This window comes from Cebus imitator, unplaced genomic scaffold (genome assembly GCF_001604975.1).
Source record: "Cebus imitator isolate Cc_AM_T3 unplaced genomic scaffold, Cebus_imitator-1.0 Scaffold49, whole genome shotgun sequence".
In the NCBI taxonomy this organism is placed as follows: domain Eukaryota; kingdom Metazoa; phylum Chordata; class Mammalia; order Primates; family Cebidae; genus Cebus; species Cebus imitator.
In genome coordinates this window covers 219,073-230,288 of record NW_016107364.1, presented here as the reverse complement: position 1 = coordinate 230,288, position 11,216 = coordinate 219,073, and positions in this window count along the sequence as shown.

Here is an 11,216-nt window from a genome sequence, read left to right as displayed (position 1 = left end):
GGTTTCACCATATTGGTCAGGCTGGTCTTGAACTCCTGGCCTTAGGTGATCCACCCGCCTTGGCCTCCCAAAGTGCTGGGATTACAGGCATGAGCCACCTTGCCCTGCCTATGTGGACATTTTAATAGTGCTAATGTACAAGGGACATTGAGTAGTTAATAAACATCTGCTATACAAACATATGCAAATGTGCTCATCTTCATGTAACTCAACAGTAACATAATATAAATGATACTTTCCTGGTGTAAATTATTAAACGACATTCTTCTAATGTAATTCATTTAATTCATAGCTTTCATCTCTGATTTTCAGTATTTCTGTAACATGAATTCACAGTAATGTGTTGTTAAAAGGAGTGGCTCGCAGAATGAAGGCAGTGGGCGTGGGAGGAAGGTCAAATATTGCTAGGAATGAGAAAAGCCTGATTTAATGCACTAGTCTGCACACATCTCCTTCTTTTATCTGATTTTTTTTCCACCAAAAAGTTCACCAATTTAAATAAGTAAATATATATTTATATATTATGAAGCTGTAATGAGCGTAAATACAATTACTAACTTTTGAAGTGTTTATTGATATAAGGCATTCACTGAGAATTTTTCTTCCTTGAAGCCATGTAAAACTATCAATGGCCAAAAAATCATTTGTAATTAGTTTAAGAACAGAAACTGACATTTTTTTTCACCTCAGAGCATTCTATCCTATGAGTTTTTCATAAAGATGGTGACAATACATACGTTTGTTTTAAATAAATTATCAGAAGTCTATATTTAGGTTTATTTGTTAGTAAACTTTATTATCATATAATAGGATACAAAGCACATAATGTGCAGACCTTGACATAATATGCATTAACTAAAACGTTTATTTGTAGCTCATTATCCTCTACACCCCACAGGTAACAGAAGACATTATAGTATACTATCATGGAATTAACTGGGAGAGAAAATGAGATAATAATATTATCTACTTTTAGACAACAAATCTAATTGAATTTTGGCTGTCTGATTTCCTAGTAAGAACATTAGAATTATTTGATCTTTAAGATTTTTAAATGTTTATTGAAAAGAAAAGACATTGAGTTAATTAGAGCCACATTTGACCCTAACATACTTCAAAGAACTTTTATTAATAGTCATACGATTCACCAGCATTAAACTGACATTTACAGAATGGTTAGTTCAGATTTAATACATTTAGAGTTCTCCTTTGATTATGAAGATAATTATCTTTCTGATTTATACCAAATGATGATTATTATAAAAACTGGCTTTTATGGAAACTGAACACAATGAACATATGTTGATGTGAAGAGAAATTTTAAATACATAATATGCTTACTAGCACAGTGACATTGTAGACAATTAATGAATCAGTCAGTGCATACTAACACAGAATTTATTGTGTTTTCATGAAGTTCAAATTGTAAGAGTTTTAAAAAATTCTGTGGTTGAGTAGAAATCTTTCAAGTTTTTGTCATTTCTTTTTGTGTGTGTGTGTAACTTTGAAAAACATAAAAATAAATATTATTTAAAATCCTTTATCACAGAGGATGAGCTTACATTTTTGAAAGTAAGATGTGTATTACTGTTTCTTCATTAAGAAATTAAATTCAAGAAAATGTTAGTGATCCAAAATATCGCAGAAAGCAATTTGAAAATTAATAAACACCCAGTAATTTTTTGCCAAACAATGTAAGAGGTATGACTGACATACAAAAAGCTGTGTATATTTAATATATACAACTTGATGAGTTTGAAAATAGATACACACTCATGATGCCATCACCACAATCTATGGAATAAACATATACATCCCTGCCAAAAGCTTCCTACCACTCTTTTTAGTTTGTCTCTTCTTATCTTTATTATTAGAAACAGTTTAAGATCTACCCCCTTAGCACACTTTCAGGAATAGAATGTAGTATTGTTAACTACATACTATGCTGTGCATTAAACCTTCAGAACTTACTTATTTGCATAATGAAACTTTAAACACTTCCATCAACCCTCCCATTTTCCCTTCCTCACAGTCCCTGATAACCACCATTGTGCTGTATTTCTATGAGTTTAGCTATCTTAGATTCCTATACAAGTAGTATTCTATAGTGCTGGTCCTTAGGCTCCTGGCTTATTTCACTTAGCATAATGTCCTACAGGATTTGTCTATGTTGTCACAAAAAGCAAGGTTTTGGTCTAGTGTTAAGTGAAACTATATTCCATTGTATGCACATAACACAATTTCTTTATCCAGTCATCTGTACATAGACATTTAGATCTCCTCCATGTCTTGGCTATTGTAGCTACTGCTGCAATTAACATAGGAAAGCAGATATTCTTTGAGATTCCAATTTTAATTCTTTTGTAAATCTACCGAATAGTGGGATTTTGGCTCATACAATAGTTCTATTTTAATTTTTTGAAGAGCTTTCATATTGTTTTCCATAGTCGCTGCACTAATTTACATTCTTACCAACAGTGTAAAAGAGTTCCCTTTTTCCACATCCTTGACAACACTTGCTGTTTTTTTGTTTTATTTTATTGAATAACAGCCATCCTAAAGGTTTGAGATGATATCTCATTGTAGTTTTGATATGCATTTCCCTGATGATTCATGATACTGACCACCCTTCCATATCCCTGTTGGTCATACAGTGTCTTCATGAGAGAAATGTCTAATAAGTTCCTTTGCCCATTTTGAAAATCTAGGGTTTTTTGGTTATTGATTTGCAAGAGTTTGTTACATATTTTGATATTAACCCTTTATAAAATATATGTTTTACAAATATTTTCTCCCATTTAGTTGATTACTTTTACATTTTGTCAATTGTTCTTGGGTTGTACATAAATTTCTGTGTTTGAAGTCTTGTCTATTTTTGCTTTTGTTGCCTGTGTTTTGGGTTACATCCAATAAATTATTGTGAATAATGTCAAGCAGCTTTTTCCTTGTTTTCTTGAAGGACTTTTATAACTTCATGTCTTAGATTTATACCTTTAATGTATTTATAGTTAATTTTTGTGTATGATGCAAGAAAAGGGTCCAATTTCCTTCCTTTCTTTGCATGTGAATATCCAGTTTTCCCAATACCATTTATTGAAGATGCTATTCTTTCTCCATTATGTATTCTTTGCCTCTTATTAAAGATCAATTGCCCATATACGCATGAGTTTATTTCTGGGTGCTCTATTCTGTTCCATTTGTCTATGTCTGTTATTATGACAGTACCATACTGTTTTAATCACTTCAGTTTTGCAATACATTTTGAAATCACGATGTGTTGATGCCAATAGCTTTGTTCTTATTCGAAATTGTTTTGCCTATCCAGGATTTTGTGGTTCTATATGAATTTTGGGACATTTTCCTGTAAAAAAAAGAGCCAGTGGAATTTTGATAGGGATTGCATTGAATTCTGTAGATCACATTGATTATTTAATACTATTAATTCTTAATTAATTCAGTATTATTTAATATTAATTTTTTCAACTCATGGATGTGAAATGTCTTTTGTTTATCCATATTCATAATTTTCCTCATCAATGTTTTAATGTTTTCAGTGTAGAAGTATTTTACCTTCTTTGTTAAGTTTATTGCTACATATTTTATTCATTTTCATGCTATTACAAATGTAATTGTTTTTCTTAATTTCCTTTAGAGGTAGTTTATTATTAGCATATGAACACAGACATACAGACACACATACACACAAACCCTAATGAGAATTAGATTGGAATAGTATTTCTTGTAAGCTCCAGACATATTCAAAAACATGATGCATATTTTCATTTATTTAGGCTCTTTGTTATCTTTTTAAAAAATTAATTTAATTTACAGTTCTAGGATATATGTGCAGGACATGCAGGTTTGTTACATAAGTAAAAGTTTACCATGGTGGTTTGCTGCACCTATCAGCCCATAACCTCAGTATTAAGCCCCACATACATTAGCTCTACATCCTGATGTTCTCCTTACCCCCCACAACAGGCCCCAGTATATGTTGTTCCCCTTCCCTGTGTCCATGTGTTCTCATTGTTCAGCTCCCACTTATAAGTGAGAGCATGTGATGTTTGGCCTTTTGTACCTGTGTTAGTTTACTGAGGGTAATGGCTTCCAGCTCCATCCATATCCCTGGAAAGGACATGATCTTATTCCTTTTCATGGCTGCATAGGATTCCATGGTGTATGTGTACCACATTTTCTTTATCCAGTCTATCATTTATGGGCATTGGATTGATTCTGTTTCTGCTATTGTGAATAGTGCTGCAATGGACATATACATACATGTATCTTTATAATAGAATGATTTATATTCCTTTGGGTATATACCCAGTAATAAGATTGCTGGGTCAAATGGTGTTTCTGGTTCTAGGTCTTTGAGAAATTGCCACACTGTCTTCCACAATTTTTGAACTAATTTACATTTCCACCAACAATGTAAAGGAATTCCTAGTTTTTCACAGGCTTGCCAGGATCTATTGTTTCTTGACTTTTTAATAATCATCCTTCTGACTGGCATGAAATGATAACTCAAGATTATATAATTTTCTTCATAGAGAAGTTGTAAATGTGGTGCAATCTCAGCTCACTGAAATCTCTGCTTCCTGGGCTCAAGCAATTCTCCTTTGTCAGCCTCCTGAGTAGCTGGGGCTACAGGGATGTGCCATCACACCCAGTTAATTTTGTATTTTTAGTAGAGACAGGTTTACACCATATTGGCCAGGCTGGTCTTGAACTCCTGACCTCAGATAATCCATTTACCTCAGCATCCTAAAGTTCTGGGATTACAGTCATAAGCCACTGCACCTGGCCACAATTCAGATTTCAACTTAGTAATTTTTCTTGATAGAAATTTAACTTTAGTACCTTTTCAGATATCTTCATTTTTCTTCATATATTTAATCTCCCTTTATTCTTTAAAAACTAAGCATACTACTTATATCTTCTAATTTTATAAATCTCATATCTATAGAATTTTCAGGTCAGATTCTACAGTTTTTACTTTTTGCTGACTCTTGTTCATGATTTCAAGCCAGTAAGTGAACAAGGTCACTGAAATTATGCAAAAAACGTGAATAAAGATAGCTCCACAGTCACATCTCAAGTACTCAGTAGCCACATGCTGCTAGTACTTACCACGTTTGACAATGCAGCTATAGACCACTTTCATTATAATAAGTTATAATTGACAGCCTTGGTCCAGACAGTGAATCTCAACTTAAGCAAACATGTTAAATACAGAAGTCCTCTCGAGTATGTTACATATATAAATACATTCTGTTGATTTCAATATGCATTGCTCCCACAGAAGGGTCTATAAAGTAACTGAGGGGTGGTTGATGGCTTCTTAGCCTGGGATTTTCTGGGTCTGCCATGGCAGTGAGCCTAGGACCCAGGAAGGGGCAGTTGTTCTAGACTTGTACACCTCTTGGACTTCTCCTTTTTAGTTCTATGAATGTCTCAGTCTTCCCAATCTTAATTATGTTAAAATATTAAAACACGGATACATGATCACTATAATATGACACTTTGAATGGGCAATTACGATATTTTTTCAAAAGGAAGAGATAATTTTATTACGTGAAATTAGAATGAGGTCTTAATCAATTAATGGCTTTTTAACATTGACTTTCTATTTAAAATAAAAATAATATATTTTTGAAACTTAACCAAAATGAAATTTTGGAGAAATAGTTCTAAATGAAACAATGCATCAATGATATAATTAATAATATAATGTAACCTCTAAAATTATAAGCAAATTATTATTAATACAACCCAGTATTCCTTCAATTAATCTGGAAAATACATAGTATACAAAATAGAAGTTTTAGTTAAATTTCATTTCTTTTAATAACACCTTGCCACAATTAAATGAGAAGTATATAGGCATGCATTCTTAGCTCCTCAGTTACAGTGGTTGAGAAAATAAGCATTTATCCATCTATTTGTGCCTGGAGCCATCATTCTCTAGGTGAGCAGCTTGGGAAACAGACTGTTTACATCAACATGTTCTTTAGAACAAAATTCCTTACAAAAGACCTACAGTACACATACCATATGAATCTAGGGTTTCATTTATTTTCCTGGTTCATGCATTTTCTTGATTATAGCAGTTCAGAAAGATAAATATCACACTTTATCTTTCATATCTTTTAAAAATGAAATATGATAAATACATGTTACTATCTCTATAATGTTTTGGGTATAGTAACAAATTAAGCAATAAGGTTGTAAATTTTTGTTTTGCTTTGCTCAGACACTGAAGCCAACAGCCATACTGATTGTAAAACAGTGATAAAATGCTGTGGAATGAGCCAGGTCAATATTCCAATATTAACACTAAGGAAATACCCATAGTTCTTCTATTTAATGGACACAAAGTAGCCTCATGTTAGTCACTGAAAAAGATGAGCATATGTGAGATCCATTGGATTGAATTATGAACTCATCCTTTATTAAGTACATGATTGAAACATTTACTTTTAAATACAACAGTTTGCTACCAGAGAACCTGATCTTATGCTAGATACTCAACCAATGTTAAGGCACAGCTGTTTCCCCCAAATACACTATATTTTAAAATTGACTTCTAACTTAGTCAGCCAGGGTAGACAACAAAGAAAAGTGAATATTTTTCTCCAATCAATGTAATTTTTGTTTCCTAGTGTAGTACTTTTACTCTCAGAATTTTATAGTAGTATAATTATTGAATTAGATATTAAATGGTATTCTCTAAAAATCATGTAAAAACAGTAAAAAAAATACAGCTTAAAAATGTTAATTGAAAGGAAAGGGAGAAAGCTTGAAAAATATGAGGCCCACCTTTTATTCTGTTTGGAAAGAGGGATATGAATATAATTATTAGTTAAATTTATTTAACTTGCTTCCAGTGCTTTGTGGAAACTTTAATCTATTTCCAAAAATATCTTTATATATTAAATGTCTAAAACTAATGTGTGGCATACAAATCACCTAAGCAGAAAGTGTTTAATGAATGCTTAATTAGTAAAAAATATTCCTACAGAAGTAGTCCTTGATTCACTCAGCAGAGGTTTTAAAAGTTCTGAATTCAACATCCCGTATGCCTTAGGCACCCAAGTAACCATTCATTTTCAGGAGAGCATTTATTTCTTCAGGCTGTTTTTTCCCCACACGATTACACACGATTATGTTTTTAGTTGGTAAAAGGCTCATTTTAATCAGTTGATCATGAATAATCTTGTAGTTAGAATAACATGGGGGAATTAAGGATTTAGAGGCAAAAAGAGCTCTCCTCCCTCTGTCATTATCTTGTTCATCTTGGAAAGCTCCAAACATATGGATTGCCCAAAGTGTTCAATGAAGCATCTGCATGAGGAGAGATGAGAATCCATTGGAAAAATGGAACTATTTTAAACAGAACCAATGAACAGAAACTAACCTCCCTCCCTCCCACCCTCCCTCCCTCCTTCCTTCACTCTCACCCTGATTTTTCTTCCTTTTTTCCCTTCCAAAACTTATACATGCTCAGCTTTTGTTACAATATTTAGCCAAAGTTTTCCCGTAGCATTACAATTCAATTTTGTCTTATTTTTCTGAAGGGTTTTACAATGATGTCAGAAGGTCTGCTCTTTGTCTTAATGTGTTATGAGTCTTAATCTTCTGTATTCTCTTCTGTACATTCTCTTCTTAATCTGGCCTATATAATTACTAAATACCTAATTTACTTAGTGGACTTTATAAAATGTGTAACCTGATTCCAAATTACTCTGCAATTATTTCTGTGTCTGTCTTGGACTTCACTTTATATCTCAGCAAATAAAAACACACACAAACACACACACACACACACACATACACAGTTTCTCTTTATAAATATTTAATTTTATGACTGTTTTGCATAAGTAATGTAATGTCTGAAACACTTACCAATATAAAGCATTTAAATAATAAAATTCACAATGAAACATTTCAAAAAGAATGGCACAGATGAGGTTGACTTTCTTTACTGTTGTTTTCCAAAAGTCCATTATAAAAGGTTATTTTATAAAAAAGTTATTCTACCAGTTTCTGAAACTTTCCAAATGTGAATTCATTTTAAACTAGCTTTTTATTTTTCCTAATTTCTTGCTTCTTCTGCTCTGGAGGGAACTTTGTAACCTTAGCATATCAGAGTAATGTTTTATTCTTAGTTTTCTTCAAAACAGCATGATTCTTTTTATGAAAGAAAATGGTTTAGTTTATATTTAAAACGTGTTCTAAATATGCTGGATACCAAAACAAATTGTCAGCATTTGGAGCGGTTTCTTCTCCCACTAATGTATTTGTCTTCACTCCCCCTGACATGGAACTTGTGATTAAGTGTTATAAATATGTAATTATTCATGAGTTAATGTATCTAAATGCATTTATATTCTATATTATCCATTTGTCTTCAACAGTGGATTTAAGTTAAAAAAATCTCACAATAAACAAATCTGGAAGAGATATATTATACTTAGCAATTTTCTGCATTCTTATCTACTGGAAGCTGCTGTCACTATTTCCTAATGGTTAAAGCCAATTTACCTTATCTGGTCTATTCTTTCTTGAAAAAAAAGATGATCTTATAGATTTTATATTTTTGATCTCTACCCTTCTTCAAACTCTTTTCTCTTAGTTTTCTTGGTTCTTCCCATCTTTGGTTTTACGTTCCTTCTCTGATGGGTTCTGTTTGGTCTGCTTTATACTTACCCTCCACCACTTCTCACTTCCTTAAACAATGAAGTTTGGGGCAGGATTTGGAACATCTGGTTCATCTCAGTACTATCAAAAATACTTTCTGAAATATAAATTTCTGGACCCCTGTCTTAGAGATGTATATTTAGTACATCTGGATTGAAGTCTGTATTTGTTTTCTATGTATGCTGTAACTAAGTACCATGGACTGGCTGGCTGAATTATAGAAATTTATTTTCTCACAGATTTGAAGGCTGGCAGTTCCAAATCCAGGTGTCAGCAGGCTTGGTTATTTCTGAGGGCTGTGAGGGAAAGACATGACACAGGCCTCTTTCCTTGGCTTGTGGATGGCCATGTTCTCATATGTGTCTTCATATTGTCTTCTGTCTCTGCATATTTGTGTTCAAATCTCTCCTTTTTACTAAAACATTGGTCAATTTGATTAAGACCCACCCCAATGATCTCATGTATCTTTTTTAATTTTGTATATTAATAAAGTTTATTTTATATTCTATGTTAATGCAAGTGTATTTTATAGCTTTTTTATTTTATTTATTTATTTTTATTTTACTAGGTTCTGGGGTACATGTGCAGGTCATGCAGGGTTGTTGCATAGGTGCATTACATAACCACCTGTTTTGCTGCCTCTAGTCCTCCTTCACCTATATCGGCATTTCTCCCCATGTTGTCCCTCTCCACCCTCCCCCCAACCCAATGTTCCTCCCCTAGCCCCACTCCACTACCCCTAGTGTGTGATGCTCCTTTCCCTGAGTCCACCTGTTCTCATTGTTCAGTACCCTCCTATGAGAACATGCAGTGTTTGGTTTTCTGTTCTTGTGTCAGTTGGCTGAGAATGATGGTTTCTAGATTCATCCAAGTCCCTAAAAAGGACATGAACTCATCGTTTTTTATGGCTGCATAGTATTTCATGGTGTATATGTGCCACATTTTGTTTGTCCACTCTATCATTGATGGGCATTTGGGTTGGTTCCAGGTCTTTGCTATTGTACACAGGGCTGTAATGAATATACGTGTGTATGTGTCTTTATAATAGAACGATTTATCGTTATTATTTGTTTAAAGAGCCTATCATCAAATGAGACTGCATTCTGAGATGCAGGGAGTTAAGACTGCAAAATATGCATGGGAAGGGAGGCACAATTCAACTTGTAACAGAGTCTTAATACGAGTTTTAAAAAATTATATTGAACCTTGTAAACAAATTGGGAAATGCCCTGAGGCTATGTCTTTGGCTTTCTCTCTATTTATTTTATGTGCTCTTTTTGTTCATGCAAACCTGGGCCATTCTTAAGTAAGCACACATCGCCCCCACCTTACCTCTTCTGGTGTCCCGGGTACATGGAACAATGTGGAAAAGGGTAAGATGAAAGGTTCAGAATTAACAAGTCATCCTTCCTGTATGTAGATCTCAGCAGCCTTGCAGACAGTCTGCTGGAATTATTAGAGACACAGACTTTGTACTTTATAGGCACTGAAACTTTAATTATATCTAAAATATGCAATGTTTTTATAAAAATTATTACACAGGCTGACAAGTTATTAATTAGATTCTTTGCATCCTCTGCCTCACCCCATCCTACAAAGATTAAGGTGTTGAAGATTAAAAAAAAAAAAAAAAAACCCTTGATATCATTCATTAGGAAAAATACAAACACCCCATTTTCGTATCTTTCTGTGTTGAGGATGCTAAAAATAAAACTTTATAATTAGTTTTCAATGCAGTTTTACTTTCAGTTATCCTTTCAGGCTTTGGGTGAGTAATCAAAGAAAAGACATTTTTGTAACCAGTTATTATTATTTTTTTCTTATACAGTACACATTTCTAAACTATCTCTTTGCTTTTACTTTTTATGTGAGCTATATTCAGAGATGTGCTCTGGAACAGAGTTCAGAGAGATAGAATAAGACGAATTTTATTCCATTAATAGCTTTCATGCATGGAGCCTGAGATAATGTTGACCACTGCTCTTATTAAATAATCACAATAATCTTCTGAGTTAGATATTATGTCAATGTTTCATAGATTTTTAAAAATGAAGTTTGAAGACATGGAGTAGCTTATCCCTCCAGGAAACAGACATTGGATTTCAGAACCATGCATGGTTATCCTAACTCCAAAGCCCTAATTTCAGCCACCGACTATTTTGTTACCTTGATTTAGAAGAGCATTTTATCTACCAGTCAAAACCACTATCCCATAGACACTCTGAATTCGACAGCACAGATATTTCTACTGCGTTTTAGGGGGACGAGGGAGATGAGGTTCAAAGAATTAAATGCCGTTGCCCTGCATTCTTCATCTTTACCTGGCAATAACTAACTTCAATGGCTGGTCTTCTGTATTTCCTGAGTACTGTTGTTCTGTTTAATCTACATTTTCCAGGCCGGGCGCGGTGGCTCAAGCCTGTAATCCCAGCACTTTGGGAGGCCGAGGCGGGTGGATCACGAGGTCAAGAGATCGAGACCATCCTGGTCAACATGGTGAAACCCCGTCTCTACTA